The sequence below is a fragment of the Panthera uncia genome, chromosome X, assembly GCF_023721935.1.
Source record: "Panthera uncia isolate 11264 chromosome X, Puncia_PCG_1.0, whole genome shotgun sequence".
NCBI lineage: Eukaryota > Metazoa > Chordata > Mammalia > Carnivora > Felidae > Panthera > Panthera uncia.
Genome location: NC_064817.1, coordinates 3,915,383 through 3,931,360, shown reverse-complemented (window position 1 = coordinate 3,931,360; position 15,978 = coordinate 3,915,383). Strand labels below are relative to the sequence as shown.

The window sequence follows — 15,978 nt, the reverse complement described above, 5'->3', positions numbered from 1 at the left end:
AGGGAGGGAGAGAATCCCAAGCAGGCTCCATGCTGTCAGCACAGAGCCCAACACGGGGCTCAAACTCACTAACTGTGAGATCATGACCTGAGCCGAAATCAAGAATAGGATGCTTAATCAACTGAGCCACCCAGTTGCCCCTCATATGACAATTTGTAAGTAAAAACAGACTAAGCAGTTAGCAGAGGATTGAAGGGTTTACTTCCTTGAGTTATAATTAGCATTTTGCAAAAGGGTAGGCAATCATATATCTACCTTCCAAATAAGATTAACCTTTCACAGATTGAGAAGAAACTTAGCATCGTTTCTTTAAAATGTGGTGTCTATGATAACTTCTACACACACAAAACCTGCACATAAACATTTATAGCAGTTTTGTTTATAATTGCGCAAACTTTGGAAATGACCAAGATGTCCTCTTGCAAGTGAATGGATCCAGTATAGTGCATCCAGCCAATGGTCTATTGTCCATGCGGAAAAGAAATGAGCTATCTAGTCATGAGAAGACATGGATGAATTTAAAATGCATATTTCCAAGTGGAAGATCCCAATCTCAAAAGGTACATAATATAGGACTCCAACTACATGATGTTCTGGAAAAGCCAAAGCTATGGAGATAGCAAACAGATCAGTAGTTGCCATAGCCTGAGCAGGGTGGGGACAAAGAATCAGCACAGAGGATTTTTAGGGCAGTGAAAGTATCGTGTCCGATACTGTAATGGTGGATGTGTGTCATCATACGTCAGTCCAGATCCACAGAATGTAGGACTCAAACAGTGAACCCTAATGAAAACAATCACTTCTAGTCGGTAACAATGCTTCAACGTTGGCTCGTCAACTACAACAAATGTACTACACGAATTCAAGATATTCTTAGGTACACAATGTGCACAAGAAAGGGAACATATTAAAACTGTACCTTCTACTCAATTTTTCTGTAAACCTAATTTTTCTGTAAAAGTGATCAAAAACAGTCTACTTTTTTTTGAGAGAGAGAGAGAGCGTGAGTCCAGGAGGGGTACAGAGGGAGAGGGAGAGAGAGAGTCCCAGGCAGGCTCTACACTGGGCTCAGAGCAGAGCCCAACGCAGGGCTTGAACTCATGACTGTGAGATCATGACCTGAGCCAAAGTGAAGAATCGGATGTGTAACCGACTGAGCCACCCAGGTGCCCCTTCCCACTACTTTTTTAAAAAGTGCCTTTCAGATGCAGTGTTGAGTCGGAGACTTCTTCATCCAGATATCCGATATGTGTTACAAAGCACCTACTGAACACGGGCTGTGTGTTAACGGCAGAGTATCCAAGCCCTTGGAGCCTCCTGGGGACCCCGTTCTCTGCTCAAGCCAGCTAAAGCTCCTGTTTCCCCTGTAGGCTCTTTTCATCCAGATGAGCCTACAGGTGCACTTAGCAGACAGACTCCGTCTTACTCCAAATCCCAGTATTCCTAATGACCGTGATCAGATATTTCCCTTGTCTCCATCCATTCTTCTTAATTCATTGCCTAGACTGATGACTTCATCTTTTTCATCAAAAGTTCCCTATACAGCTGGTCTGGGATTAACACAAGGCATCTAGCCGAGGCCATCGGGCATGTACAAACAGCGGAATATTTGCCTGAATCTGTGCAGAAATGGTCAGATTTCTGATTTCCTTTTAGTTCTTTCTTTCCCAAACGACACACTCTGGATCCCACACAATTTAGGTCCTACGCCAGAATCTCATTTGTAAAGCCTGAAGCCCGTTAACTGTTTAAGTTTTCATAAGATTGATCCTATAAAGCTCTAACATATTTCTCTCCTAAAAATTCTGAATGGAAATCTCCCGTGAGAACAAATGCCTGTGTATTATTCTTGCTTTCAGACAGTACACTGCGAGTCAGAGGTCCACAAATATTATTTTTCAGTAAGGTTCTCAAGGTATAATGATACCAATTTATATGGGATGATAGTTTTGAATTACCGATGGTGGGCTGAAGGATAGCTTATAAGTGAAATGTGTTATTTCCAAAGCTTTCTCACATTGTTGCCTGAATGAAACAAATACAGAAAATAAGTCACTTGAAGATCACTTTTTTATTTCACTGGGGTCAAACAAAAGCGAGCTTATCAAAAAATGAGCACTTCAGATAGGAGTTTTGTAAACCAAAAGGACAACACACGGAAACGTCAAAGTCTGGCTCCTTCCTTCTTCTCCAGGTATGAACGCGGCTTGCAGAGGAAGCCTAAATTCTAGAGAGTTCCTTCATTCCATTTATTCACTCGACAAATGAGTGTGAAGGCACTATTGAAAATCAGGCAGTGGTATGCCACTCAGGAGACGGAAGGCTTACCAACGCATGGGCCACATTCTAGATGGTACACGAGAGAGAAGCTGTCACGTAGAGCTAAGGGTTCAGGGTCTGCCTTCTGGCTCCTGAGAGCGGCAGACTCACTTTGAATCCTGGGTTCCCAGCTTGCTCTGTGGGGTTCTTTGCCTCTAAGTCAGAGATGAAAACGTAAAATAGGAAAGTGTTGCCGGGATGCACAAACGAGGAGAACTTCATACACGACAGCCCAGAACTGGTCACACTGCGATTGCTCAATGTACCTTAGCTCTTTGCAACCACATGCAGAAAATTTCCACGTACTCAACATGACTCCAGGGAACACCAGAAAAATCCCCCTACAACTATTTTAGTAAGTCTTCTATCTGATCAACAGGTTAAGGGTGGGACTCAAATAATCCTGCTGAAGTCACAACCATGCAGTCCCTCACCGTGGCACCTCTTGGTGGCTGGGAGTCTGGGTCAGGCATGTGCAATGCTTGGCACTCACTGTTCTAGCTTTAACCTACGTACTCAGGCTCTCCTGAGCCTGAATCTGTTATTGAGTGGCACACAGAAATCTAGCTGTCACCGGCCCTAGAAAGGCAATTCTTTGTTAGCTTATGTAGGATGAGAAGCATACCCAACACCCCATGCATCATGTCATATCTGTCAATGCGCAAATAGATATACTGTCTGCAGCTAGAAGCGAGGTCCACTTAACGCAGGTAAACTTGACCTATCGCATATCGCACATCAGCATTGTTCGAATTTTAATGGCCTTATTTATCACCTTGGGAACCATGCTAAAACCAAGATTCTGATTCAGTACATCTGCGGGGATGTCTGTGGACCTCAATGGTGCCCGTCTGAAGACCGTACTTTTAGACGGTTTCACACGCGACTAAATGTGCCATATTCCCTGACATACGATAAAAGGAAATGGTTGGCATTTTCCAGATTTCCAAAACAACAATGATAATGAGATGTAGGTACAGTTTCAACACCTAATTTTTACACATGGAAAAGAAACATAATAATGCAGAATTAGGATTGTTAGGGCAGTTAAGAAACGGAAGAGCCTACAATTTTCAATGTTGCTTTTCTACAGATGACCCTTTGTTCACTTTGCTGGTGCTTCTTGCTTTAGTGAGTTCCTGTCTGAGCTCCTATTGTTTCCGGGAAACGCATCCTTATTTTGTGCTGTACCTGGTTGTTATGATAATGTTGTGATTTCCTCCATTAAACCCGTCTCTGCCCTCATCACACTTGTAATGTGTGATTTATCCCCCGCACCTGCTCTCACCATCTGGGGTGTTTTCGCTGCTCGACTCAGCTATCTTCTTGGGTTAACAATAATGTGTGTGTGTGTGTGTGTGTGTGTGTGTGCTCGACTCAGCTATCTTCTTGGGTTAACAATAACGTGTGTGTGTGTGTGTGTGTGTGTGTGTGTATTCCAGGGCATTGCACTTGCTGGAAATAATCGGAATGGTGTCCGTGTCTGTTCAAGGGAATCACACACGTGTGTGGGAGGAAACCCAAAGCTGGCATGCCTGTGGGTCACAGGAAGCCATCCCAAGCCAGTGCCTGTGGTCACTGCTTCCCTAGGGTCATACACATCACAGGGGGGTGGCCGAGCTGAGCAGCAGGTGATGAGGCTGGCAGGGAACAGTTTTGAGAGGATTGTGCTCAGCGAACATATGGTCTTCCACCCTCGATCCATTCTACTGCCTGGACTTTACTGTCTGGCAGAAAATGAGGTTCAGGAATTCTGGTGCCACCCTTTGGTCTTCTGAGTGGCCACCGGCTGAACCTGCCCTGGGGGTAACCCAGGCTTTGTCATGGAGTCCGAGGTTGCCCATATCCCCCGGGGCCATTCCTTGGATCAAAGCCAACAGAAAGCTCCAGAAACATACCAGCTAGGATTTGTCTGGCAACGCCTCATGGGAAGCCAACCGTGAAAGAGCTGTGTGACCTGGGCTGTAAGCAGAGAACATCCAGAGGCAAACGGACAACATTCAACAAAACGAAACCTTTCAGAATTCTTACTTGTGATGCTCAACCACATCACCCATACTCAACTTTTATTTTAGGACTAGGTTATTTTTTTCATGGGGTTTTATCATCCATGAAACTGAAGGTACAAAATTGAACACTGTACGTCTTTTCACGGACACCCTGCACATACAGCGCAGATTCCAGCCCTCCTGGCCACGTCGGCTAACACCCCACCAAGGTCCTCTCTTGGCTTTTGCTTCTAATCCACGTGACCTTCAGTTTGCTTGTGTGCGGGTCCCCTGTAGTGTCTTCCTAACTACAGGGTGAAGCGTTGGCTTTACGGAGAGATCGCAAGCTCTTAGGGACAGGTTGGCTGTTCCCCCGAGATCTGTACTACCAGGCTCTGGGTGGTCAGGGTCTTCTGCAGACTGTGAGGTCCAGACAGGACCATCTCAAAGGAAACAGTCATCACGACATTAGAAAAACACACAAGATGCAGTGAATTCATGTTGACTTTTTCATCATGGACTCTTTTCTCATCCATGAACTATTTCTAAGAGCTTGAGATCTCCCCGTAAAGCTGGAGCTTTACCCTGGAGTTAGCCAGCCACCGCGGGGGGACCTGCCCACAGCCGAACGGAAACCCACATCGATTAGGAGGTATCATATGCACACTCCAAGCACAGATGTTTTATACATCTGGGAAATAATAAGTCTTAGTAATAATAATAGCAGGTAGTATTTGTTGAGAACTTGATGCATGGAAGGCACCATGTGCCGTGCTCTAAATACATGACTTCACTTAATCTGGTTCATTAATTCAACCAATTCAAGCAGATGAAAGAAATCTTTGCAGGGGGAGCGTTGCATGTGATTTTCTGACCAGCCTCAATTGGGCCCTGCCTTAAAAGGAACAGGTATTCCCCGGCTCCTGAGCGGCTCGGTCGGTTAAGCATCCGACTCATAATTTCACCTCAGGTCATGATCTCATGGTTCGTGGGTTCGAGCCCCACACTGGGCTTCATGCTTGCAGTGTTGACCATGCTTGGGATTCTCTGTCACCCTCTCTCTTTGCCCCTACCCTGCTCTCTCTCTCAGAATAAGTAAACTTTAAACAAATTAAAGAAAAAAAGCAAGTATTCATACCTATTCCTGACTCCTAATTCTGACCTCACCTTTCAAATACACACATTGGTATTCAGTGGAAACTTATCTGAGCACTGCTTTAACCCTATATCCTGGGTCCCAACACATGTTTTGTTTCCATGCCTTGAAATATTTAAGTAGCAAATTCAATGCATTCCATGGTTAACTGAAGGGGGAGGAAACACTCCCGAGAACACTCCTCTAGTACCCACATCCATATTCTACCATTTTCCGTGTCTGAAGTTTACCTTGGAACACAGACATGTTTACAGTATACAAGGCAAACTCGAGAAGACATGCCTTGGTGGAATCTTCGAACACAGTAGCTGAAAGCACCTGGGTGGCTCAAACCACATGGGCTTGTCTTGTAGACAGTGTGCAGCCAGCGGGGGACAGACCGGTCTACGGTCTGAGTTTAAGTCGCCAGGACAGACACCCGCTTGTGCTCTGCTGGGCGTGTGGTCGCTGGGCAGTCCCGCAGAAGCTGCTTCACCTCTCGGAACCTCCCCGTCCCGCCTGTAAACTACAGATGATAAAAATACCTGCTAGAGCAGCCGCGGGGAGTAAAGGAATTCATGCACGCAAAATATTTCAGTAAGTTACCGGACAATCACCACGCCGTTTTACAGGCTAGCTGCTGCCCAATAAACGTTTCCCATTCTTGCACTGGTGGCTGTTGCCATTATGTGCATTGTGGAAACGTGACCATGTGTTTTATTAATCCTGTTGGAATTCATCGGGACTTGATTTCCTCGATTACTTACAGTGTCATCTTAGTGACGGGAATGATTTATACGCCGGTGTTAAAATTGGTTCATTTTAATTGGAGATGTAAATTCGAGGTAACAATCATATCCGTCCAAGCCCATGAACGTGAAATTAAGCTTTGGGCTTTGCAAAAACAGGAACATGGCTACAGAGTTTATGAAGCCCGGAGGTTCATGATTTACAAACTAAATTAATTTGGAGAACCAGGGTTGATTTGAACACAATGCACCTCCAACTACACATTGCAGCGAAATGTTTGTTTGGAACATCAGACGCGCCTCGGTCCTGCCCCGGTGCCTTCCCTCCAAGCTTCTCCATCCCTGCTCTGCAGTCCTTATACCTCTAGGCTACAGATGCAAAAACCCCTTTCTGCAGAAAATGGACTACTTTGTCACATGTGCAGTTTTCCTGGAAACTCACAAAGAAACCAAACAGAAAGGGAAACACACACGATGTCTCTGTCTCCTTTATTCTCGCTGCTCTGTCGTTGGATTTTCCGATACTGTGATTTACGTTAAGCTTTCCAAACGTGCGTGCCTGCAGCATACATATAAAATCAAGAATAGGTAGATGGAGAAAAAAAAAATGCTTTGTTGAAGATAAGGATTAATCTGTACGAACAAAGCATTTAAAGTGAATGCAGTTGAGGGGCGTCCAGGTGGCTCAGTCTGTGAAGCATCCAACTCTTGATTTCAGCTCAGGTCATGATCTCACAGTTCGTGAGTTGGAGGTCCACATGCACGGAGAGTGTGGAGCCTGCTTGGGATTCTCTCTCTCTCTCTCTCTCTCTGCCCCTCCCCTGCTTCCTCTCTCTCTCAAAATAAAGAAAAGTAAACTTTAAATAAATAAATAAATAACAATAAAAAATTAAACATACGAATGCAGTTGAGAGCAGAGCCCAGGACTGACCACAGCAAGTATGCAGTGTGCCCAACTGGTGGGCAAAGGGGTCAGACGGACTCATGGAGGAACAGACAGAAATAACTCCGTTAGGGCCACCTGCACGGGACAGGGGAAGAATGCTTGTACTCTCACGTGCCCAGTGGCCATAACTTGCCTGTGTCTCACCACGCGTGAGTCCTCATACTGGCTCTCTGTTAGCAATTCCATTCCTTTACTCCTTGAAAAGCACTGAGCGACGAAGCCTGATAAACGTGTCTGAGGGGCTCACGTCTAGTGGCAGGAGGGGTTCCACTTTCAGATGCCAGGAGGCTCCCCAAGTGCACAGATGTCTGACCCTGCCGTGCAGATGGCACAGAGGGCCAGGGAGATTTGCAGAGGGGCTCATCTCCAGTGCTTTAACAGTCATAGACCCGGGTGTCATCCTTCCTCCTAAAACAAGGGGAAGCCTTGCCACCTGTCCCATGCTGGCTTTCAGAGCAGAAAGAGAAACGGATACCAGATGCAGGTAACTGGCATTTCGGACAGTGAGCTTGGGAAGAGCCGGCCCCGACCGGCGACTGCTGTTTGTAGTGCCACCTAGACCCGTCCGGCAGCCATGAACTGCACTTGTCCTCGTCAGGAAGTGCTTCGGGGGGAGGAACGTGGAGCTACGGCTGGCAGAGGGATCGCAAGCTTTCTTCCAGGTGAATAAAGACCCCACCCCAGGAGACAGCCATTCTGAGGACGGCCAGTGTGGCACATGCCATAAAGCACACAGGGAGGTCATGTCTGAGCCACAGTTAGCTACAGGATTCCTTGGCTTTTGGTGAGACGGGGTGCAAGGAAATACACACCATGTTCCTCGCAGTTTGGGGTCTGTGTGCTCACGCAAACACGGATGCATGTGAGTGTATACTCTCCCCTCTGGATTCTGTCCACACGCACCAATGCTTGTGGCTGTCCTCAGTCTGTTTACAGCGTTCTGCTCAAGGATTCCCCTTCTCTTCTCCCAATCCAACAGACTGCAACCCTCCGTGGCCAGTGCCGTAAGAGCAAGTCTCCAGAAGAGCTGTGTTTTGTACAGAAGCATCCCCCTGCTGGGACGCCCTCCCAGAAAGCCCCCCGCGGATAACACGACAAAGCATTTCTAAGACGGAAGCATCTACCCTATTTGCAAATAGGGTAATTCCCTCCATTTCAAAATAAGTCATAACGTCCCTTTACTTTCCTTCCTCCGCTTTGCTTAGCTGCAAGGGAGCATGAAATGAAACCAAAATGTCAAGTTGTACAAACAAAGCGAATGTTTTTTCTCAGAGTCGGTACTCAAAGCTTCAGAGATTGTCAGAGAAGCTCATTTTCTGCAGCTTTCCTTCTTCGTAAAGTACGGCATATTTACCTGCTCAAATTCAGATGCATAAATGCATTTATAAGATGGTTGTTACTGATCAAATTTGGCAGGAAACAAACAGCCATACGACAAAGGTACCTGACAGCCCAATTTTACCTTCCCATGATTAAAGTTAAAATAGGTAAAATGTTGTAATTTTGTCGTATTTCTTCTCTCTCAACTACTGTCTTATATCAGAATGAAAAAATATTATGACAACAGTGTTCTTTTGATAACCATTTTCTACTCACCAGAAATGTGAACAGGGGCAGAAGTTACATTTTGCCACGACTGACTCAAAAGGGAATCTGTAGGTGAATGTCACTGTTTGTTTTACAACCTCATGACATCATGTGTTCAGTTCAGCAAGCACTCCAAGAATGACAGAGGTCTGTTAACTCCAGAAATGACAGAGGTCTGTTCCCATTTAAATTCTTTGATTCAGGGGCGCCTGGGTGGCTCAGTCGGTTGAGCGTCCCACTTCGGCTCAGGTCATGATCTCATGGTCCGTGAGTTCAAGCCCCGCGTCGGGCTCTGTGCTGAGCCTGGAGCCTGTTTCAGATTCTGTGTCTCCCTCTCTCTCTGACCCTCCCCCGTTCATGCTCTGTCTCTCTCTGTCTCAAAAATAAATAAACGTTAAAAAAAAAAATTAAAAAATAAATAAATAAATTCTTTGCTTCATTGCTATCTTGGAATACCGAGTGGACAAGATCTATTTTGGACTGAGAAGGAGTCGTTTCAATAAAACATGCTACTTCATAATCTATCTTCACTTTTTTTTCTCTACTGATTGGGAGCAAATAAAGTGATGTAAAGAGTCCTGCCAGAAAGAAGCTTTCCTTCACAAAGGTTTATATGCCTAAGTTAGCAGAAGAGCACTCAGCCATCACCGTCTCCAATCTGGAGCTCCGGCTGCCATATTGAGAGATGCGTCTCCAGTGGGTGAACCCAGTGAGTACCTCAGAACACACAGGGTCACCAAACAGCCGACTCTGAGCCATCCTGAACTCCCTCTCCACAAGACTTGTTGGAGACACAGTTCTCACACTCTAGGAAGACGGACATGGCCCCGTGATCTCAGAGGACAGAGACTATAGAAAGATTCTACTCATTCCATTTTCTCATGCGGAGATATCAAACCCACGTAACACACGCAACTGTGCCCTGGGACATCTATTGCCACATGCTTCCCATCTCTACACAATGAGAGAAGGGAGTCAGTGCAAGGTGTGTGTGTGTGCTGACATGATAATAAGAACAGCACACATTTGTATCCCACGCATGCTCCAACACCTCCTGGCAAGATAGGCAATGGTATAACCCCATTTTACAGATGAGGAAATACACACCCAGTGAGACTGGTAACCTTCCCAGGCTTGGCAGCCAGCAGGTGCTGGGGAGGGGGTGCAGCTGCCATGTCAGGAAATCTGGCCCCAGAGCCTACCCCTTCCCCAGCACCTGTGCTGCCCCCAACATGCAGAAGCCACATGTCATGGGGCCATCTCTCCCAGTCAGCACTGCCTGGGACATAAAGGCAGGCTCTTGGGTCTGAATCCTGCCTCTACCCCTTCCCTTCCATGTGCCTTGGTTTCCATATGGGCAAAATGGAGTAATGCAGTCCCGTGCGGGGAGTACTGAATGAGGATTACTGTGGATGCAGGATGCCTGGAACTATGGATGCAAGATGCCCAGAACTAGGGATACAGGATGCCCAGAACTATGGATGTAGGATACCCGGAGAGAGAAAGTAGCCCAAGGTACAGATGTGCAGGCTTATTATCAGAGCTTCAATGTCATTACAGCAGGAGGTGGTGGTAATGGTGTGGCGACGGGACATTCTCAAGGGGCAGAGGAAAGCAGGAGAGCCAGGGCGGGAATCCAACATTGGACACCACGTCCCTAATTTACATGGCCGAGAACAGCTTAAGTCCCTAACAGCCTTTCAAGGGCAGTCTTACTAGGTGGAACACGGGGCCAGGGTCACAAATTGCTTGCTTTTGGTTGAATCATACATTCAATAATGTGGTAGAAATGTTTTCGAATGATCCCTAATTTTTTTTTCCTGTTCTAAGTGTAAAAATCAATAATAGCTTTAACACTGATTGTTGAATATGCTGGAAACAGTGTGGACACACACTAGTCTCTGCCCCCCACCCCTTTTCCTGATTGTCTGAAAGTGAAACTAATCTAGGGTGGCTCAGTCAGTTAAGTGCCTGACTTTGGCTCAGGGCATGACCTCACAGTTTGTGAGTTCGAGCCCCATGTTGGGCTCTGTGCTGAGAGCTCAGAGCCTGGAACCTGCTCCAGATTTCGTACCTCCCTCTCTTTCTGCCTTGTCTCCGCTTGCACTCTGTGTGTCTCTCAAAAAATGAATGAAATGTTAAAAAAAAAAAATTTAAAAAAGGAAGTGAAACTAATCTAGGGTAAATGTAATTCGAGACCATCCAGGCAAAGCAGAGTGGGATCCCAGGAGCATACCTGGACCTTCAGGATGAGCACAGGTAAGGGCAGGATGCTGTGTGGGATCAGCCCCCTGCTCCTGATTCACTGCCCGGGAAGATACCGGGGAGCAGAGCAGGAATCTCCTTTTGGGGGCATTTGCAGACAGCCCCTCCCTGTGTGATCTGAAGGCTTTGTGTCCCTGGGCAGGAGGAACAAACAGGTAGTAAAGGGCCCGTCACCACCATCCCTGCATCCCACCATCCCTGATATGCCTTCGCACCAAGTCCAGTGCCGACAACACAGGTGTGAGCCCATCACCACTGCCCACTCACAGAGCAGACCTTGCCTGGTGAATCAGCTCGTGCGGTCACCGAGGGAAGTGACCACCAGACTACACCCACCTGGCTTGCAGTGGCCGCAGGGGCCTCATGAGTTCTCTACACACACCTTGCACAAAGGGCCTCACCTGCTGCCTACCCTGGGCACCACAACCCATCCTCCTGAAGTCCTGAGAGGTCAGTCCCACACTAGCCAAGAGCATGGACCACCAAAGACCGACAGCCATAATAATGAGCAAATGACAGCACATGGTCACACACACGTGTTCTTTTCCATATGAGTACCTTACTGTAAAACGTGAGACTATAAACATATTTGGAGGGAACACAAGAGACAAACGCATATAATTTGGGAGGCAGGGAAAACCTTTTTAAAGCTCACTGTCAATCCCTAAAGTCACAAAGGAGAGGCTGACGAATCCAACCACAGAAATTCACCACGTAAGAGTCTGTAAATAAAATGAAAAGACAAACAAAAAAAGGCAGAAAAATATTTGTAATCTACATCAAGTAGGTTATTAATGTCCTTCATATGTAAAGAGCCCAAACAAATCAATAAGAAGAAGATGGACAATCCAATAGAAAAGTGCTCAAGGGATAGAAAATGGAATTCTTAGGACAAAAAACACAATCGTGGACAAAAATGCATTGACAGTGAAAAATATCCCAGTACCTACTTCTGTAAGAAAGGAAAACTACAAAAACCATGTGTAGAGTTTGTGTCAAATCCTCTTAATAAGAATGGTGTCTTCGTATTATACCACACTGGCGACATATAAACAGTGAAACTTATACCGTAAACCATCAACCGGGCTGGCCATCAGGGGCGGGGTCTCTAAAGGCACTTCCTTTCTGCTGTGTGTGTCTGTATTCTTTGGTTTTGCAGACTCTAGATTACTCCGGCCATTAGAAGAATTACAAAAAATTAGGAAAACATTCAAATTAAAAAAAGAATATGGCAAAGGCATCTTGCAAAAATGGAGACATTGATGGACAGGCACCTCCAAGCTCTGCTCTTGATCTATATGGACCAAGGACTCAGCTGCTGGCTCGTGCTGATGCAGGATACACGGTGCAGTGACAGAAAACGCCCCAACATGCAAAGAAAATGCCCTGATGTAGAAGCACAGAAAGAAGAAAGACTCGAGGTTGCTCAGTGGCATCTCACACCTACTGTGCCCTCCAAACCATCGCTCACAAAGCGGTCCTCTGACACACATCCCAGAAAGTGACAATAATGGAAAATCTTGGCATAGGAGATTTTATTTTCACTTACCATAAAGTCATTTTTTTCTTCAAGCCTGGAAGGTGTATGAACCTCAATACAATTATATTCCAGGAGCAACATCACATATATGATTTTGAGGAAGCCCTGTATTTTCAAAGTATACATTAAGTGCTTCCAAATGGCCGAATTTCTCTTGCACATGTTCTAAAGCTGAGTATATACCTTTGTAAATTGAACACGTGATTTTTTTCATACCGTCTCCTGGTTAAATCGGTTTGATGACCGTGGAAGGAAAATTATACATGGGTAGGTCTGTTTTAGACATACCTTTACAATTTATGGGTTATCCTCATTTCCTAGATGTCTTCCTGAAGTTTCAAAAACCTTATTACGTATCTCACACTCGGGTAAACAGTGGGTTTGTAAGGAAAACTACCTTATTCCTCTCCTGGCTAGATCCACTGGAATAAAAATTTGTTCATTAAGCACAAGTGTTGTGACACTAGGCCCCGTGGAAAGTCCCTGGGAGGATACTGTCTGTCTGAACGCTCTATTTCATGATCATCTCTGTAACAAGGGCTCACAGTGACAAGACTGGCAGTCATATTTTATCTGATTCAGAGCTAACGTGCCATTCCAAGCACATACCCAACATGGGATAGTCTGGGATAAACTAGTAGACTTTTTTGTTTGTTTTAACATCAGTATCCCCTTTGGGGAATTAGCATCCATAGTGAAGTTATTGAATTAAGCAGATTTTACAAACTCATGCATTTTTTAACACGTGCTATTTAGGATGAAATTGAAAGCAAATGTAGTGCAAAAGGACCTCATGTAAACACACACACACACACACACACACACACACACACACACACATTCACACACAGAGGCAACTTAAAGTCTTCTGAAAACTCCAAGAGGGAATTTTCAATGAAGAGAAGCACCAGTGTGAAAATAAAATCTAATTTGTTGCTTGAGTTGAGTTTTAATAATTGTGTCATGGATGCCCTGGGATTCAGAAATAGAAAGTGCTGGCTGAATATTTAAAATACACTTTGTAAGTAAACGGAGTGTACAGTTAAGCAGAGGCAACGTGGAAAACCCCTTGCAGCCTTAGCTCTTCGTCAGGTCGCCCCTGGAGTAGGGGCTTAAGAAAAGACACTGACCCCACCAGAAAAATGACGATAGATTTTGTTTAATTAAAAAAAGCGCCAAGAGAAATGTCTGCCCTCCTTAGGATTCAATATAATGCGGTATATGTAATTTTAACAGGTTTCCTCTTTCACTCATCATATTGGCAGAGAGTTTGAGGGATGTTATTGTCATTATTATTATAGTATTATTTTAGAAATCATAACACTTAATGCTACCAAGGGTAGAGTGAGCGGACACAACACATTGGCACAACTAAGTCCCTCCTCTGGTATTTATCTTTTAACCAATTTCTTTGTACAAAGTCTTTTTACACCTCAGAGGTTTTCTCTTTATGTAGATGTTGCATATGCTTTTCCACTAGTTTGTCACTGGTATTTTTAGTTTGTTATCTTTTTTGACATCAGGAAATTTTAGATTTTATGTAGCTAAATCTAGCAATCGTTTCCTTTAGCATTTATTTCTTTGCTTTTAAGCTTAGAAAGAACCTGCTCAACACTACATCAGAGAAATAGAGCCCAATATATGTGCTTGCATTCTTTCGCGGGTCATTTTTCCAAATTCAACCGCAAGGGGTATTCACTTTCATGCATGGGACACAGCAGCACAGCACACAGGCAGATTAACCTTCTCGGTGTCATACACCATCTCTGTAACCTCAGGTAAGTTACTTTTCTTTCCTAAACTACAGCTCCCTGAAAAACTGTCTTATTTACCTGGACCATCATCCCCTTTTCCCTCTTTGCTTCGTCTTTGTTATTTTCGTCGTCGTCTTCTTCTTCTTGATGACCATTTTTCTTCACTAACACCATCATCACCATCACCCTCATTTTTTTCGTTACTCTTCATCACCATTATCACCATCAACATCACCAACACCATCATCACCACCATCACCACCACCATCATCACCATCACTTCCAGCATCGTTATCTCTTTTAAGTGCGTGCAAAACACCACAGTGCCAGGGACCAGTAATTATAATGTCTCCCAAAGTTTAATCATCGCATTGCAATTAACGCATCATGTATTTTTAGCTGTCTGCCTTGAAAGGCCACATCTACATTTACATGAGAGTCTCTTTCTGGGCTTCCTGTTCTCCTCCATCACTCTGTCTCTCCTGGAGCCAGTGCCACCTAGCTTCATTTATTTACTTTTATTGAAACTCTACAGTGCTTAGTTTTAAATACAATGCAAATTAAAAATACGTTTAAGAATTCACACCACATCCAACCTTGGCTGCGCAAGGCTGAAGGGTGCACTTGCTCTGTTAGAGAAGCTTAGGAATTTTATACCTAAATGCTTCCACATTCTGCTTCCCACTGCCTCCGAGTAGGAACTGTCCCCAGCACAGTTCACTGTGATGTGCACCGTAGCTACAAGGTGACAATGAGTCTTGTGCTATGAGCATTTTCCTCTTAATACTGCCTTCATGGCAAGGAGCTGACAGATGGGGCTCTGCCGTACAGAGATGGAAGCCAGGTTGCTTTACTGTGTATAGACCACCTCCCTTACTCCATGAAACCTGCTGGAAACCTGGAACTTGGGGCTGGTGACCAACCCCTTAAATAACTTTCGAGTCTCCACTGACTGTTTGTTTGAGAAAACTGGAAGTGCAGCTAATGAATGTGTGGTCCATAATGGCTCTGCACTGCTCCCTGTAAGATACACCATTATTCATCCAGTGTTCCCGCCTCGCCATAAACCTCCATCCTGAAAGTGTGTGAAGCTAACCAACCATCCCAATCAGGGGACAGCTGAACTTGGTGTCTTTGGTGCTTGTGCAGTCACAAGGAAAGAGCGAGCTAAAGGTCGTGGCTTTCCAGTGCCTTGACGTACTCAACACAAGGAGACTGACTTCCAGTCCTTTATCCCTTGACCTAAAAGCAAGCCACACCTCTATGCATGCCCAGAATGGTTAGAATGGTTCTACTTCTTCCATGTAAACACTTTACCTCCTCGAAGGCCTCCAACACCTTCCCTACTATGTTGTTTGGACCTACAATCCATGGACTTCCAAGCCACCAGCCCCTCTCCCCCACACTCCTCATTCCCATGCTGCGGTCTGACACTTGGGTCATTCTCTTGTTATTGCACCAATATCCAATGCTGAAATGTCTTTTGTGATACTCCCGGGCAAAATTTAATCATCAGTCAATTCAATGATCTTTCCTCCTGCTTCTACATTGGCTTGAAAATCACCCAGTTCCACACTCTGAGCCAACACTTGATTCCTGGTCTCCCTGTGAGCAGAGCTCAGACACAGTCCAATAAGCTAACCCTCTGCCCACATCCCTTGTGCTTCCTGAAGGAATATCCAACCCCACTGACTT

At 45.2% G+C, this 15,978-nt stretch overlaps 1 protein-coding gene across 1 annotated transcript in view; it reads right to left on the bottom strand.

Annotated features, from left to right (window-relative positions):
* STS (steroid sulfatase) overlaps nucleotides 1–15,978 on the bottom strand; it is a 130,091-nt gene that overhangs the window by 51,716 nt on the left and 62,397 nt on the right. The gene's annotated exons all lie outside the window — the stretch shown is intronic.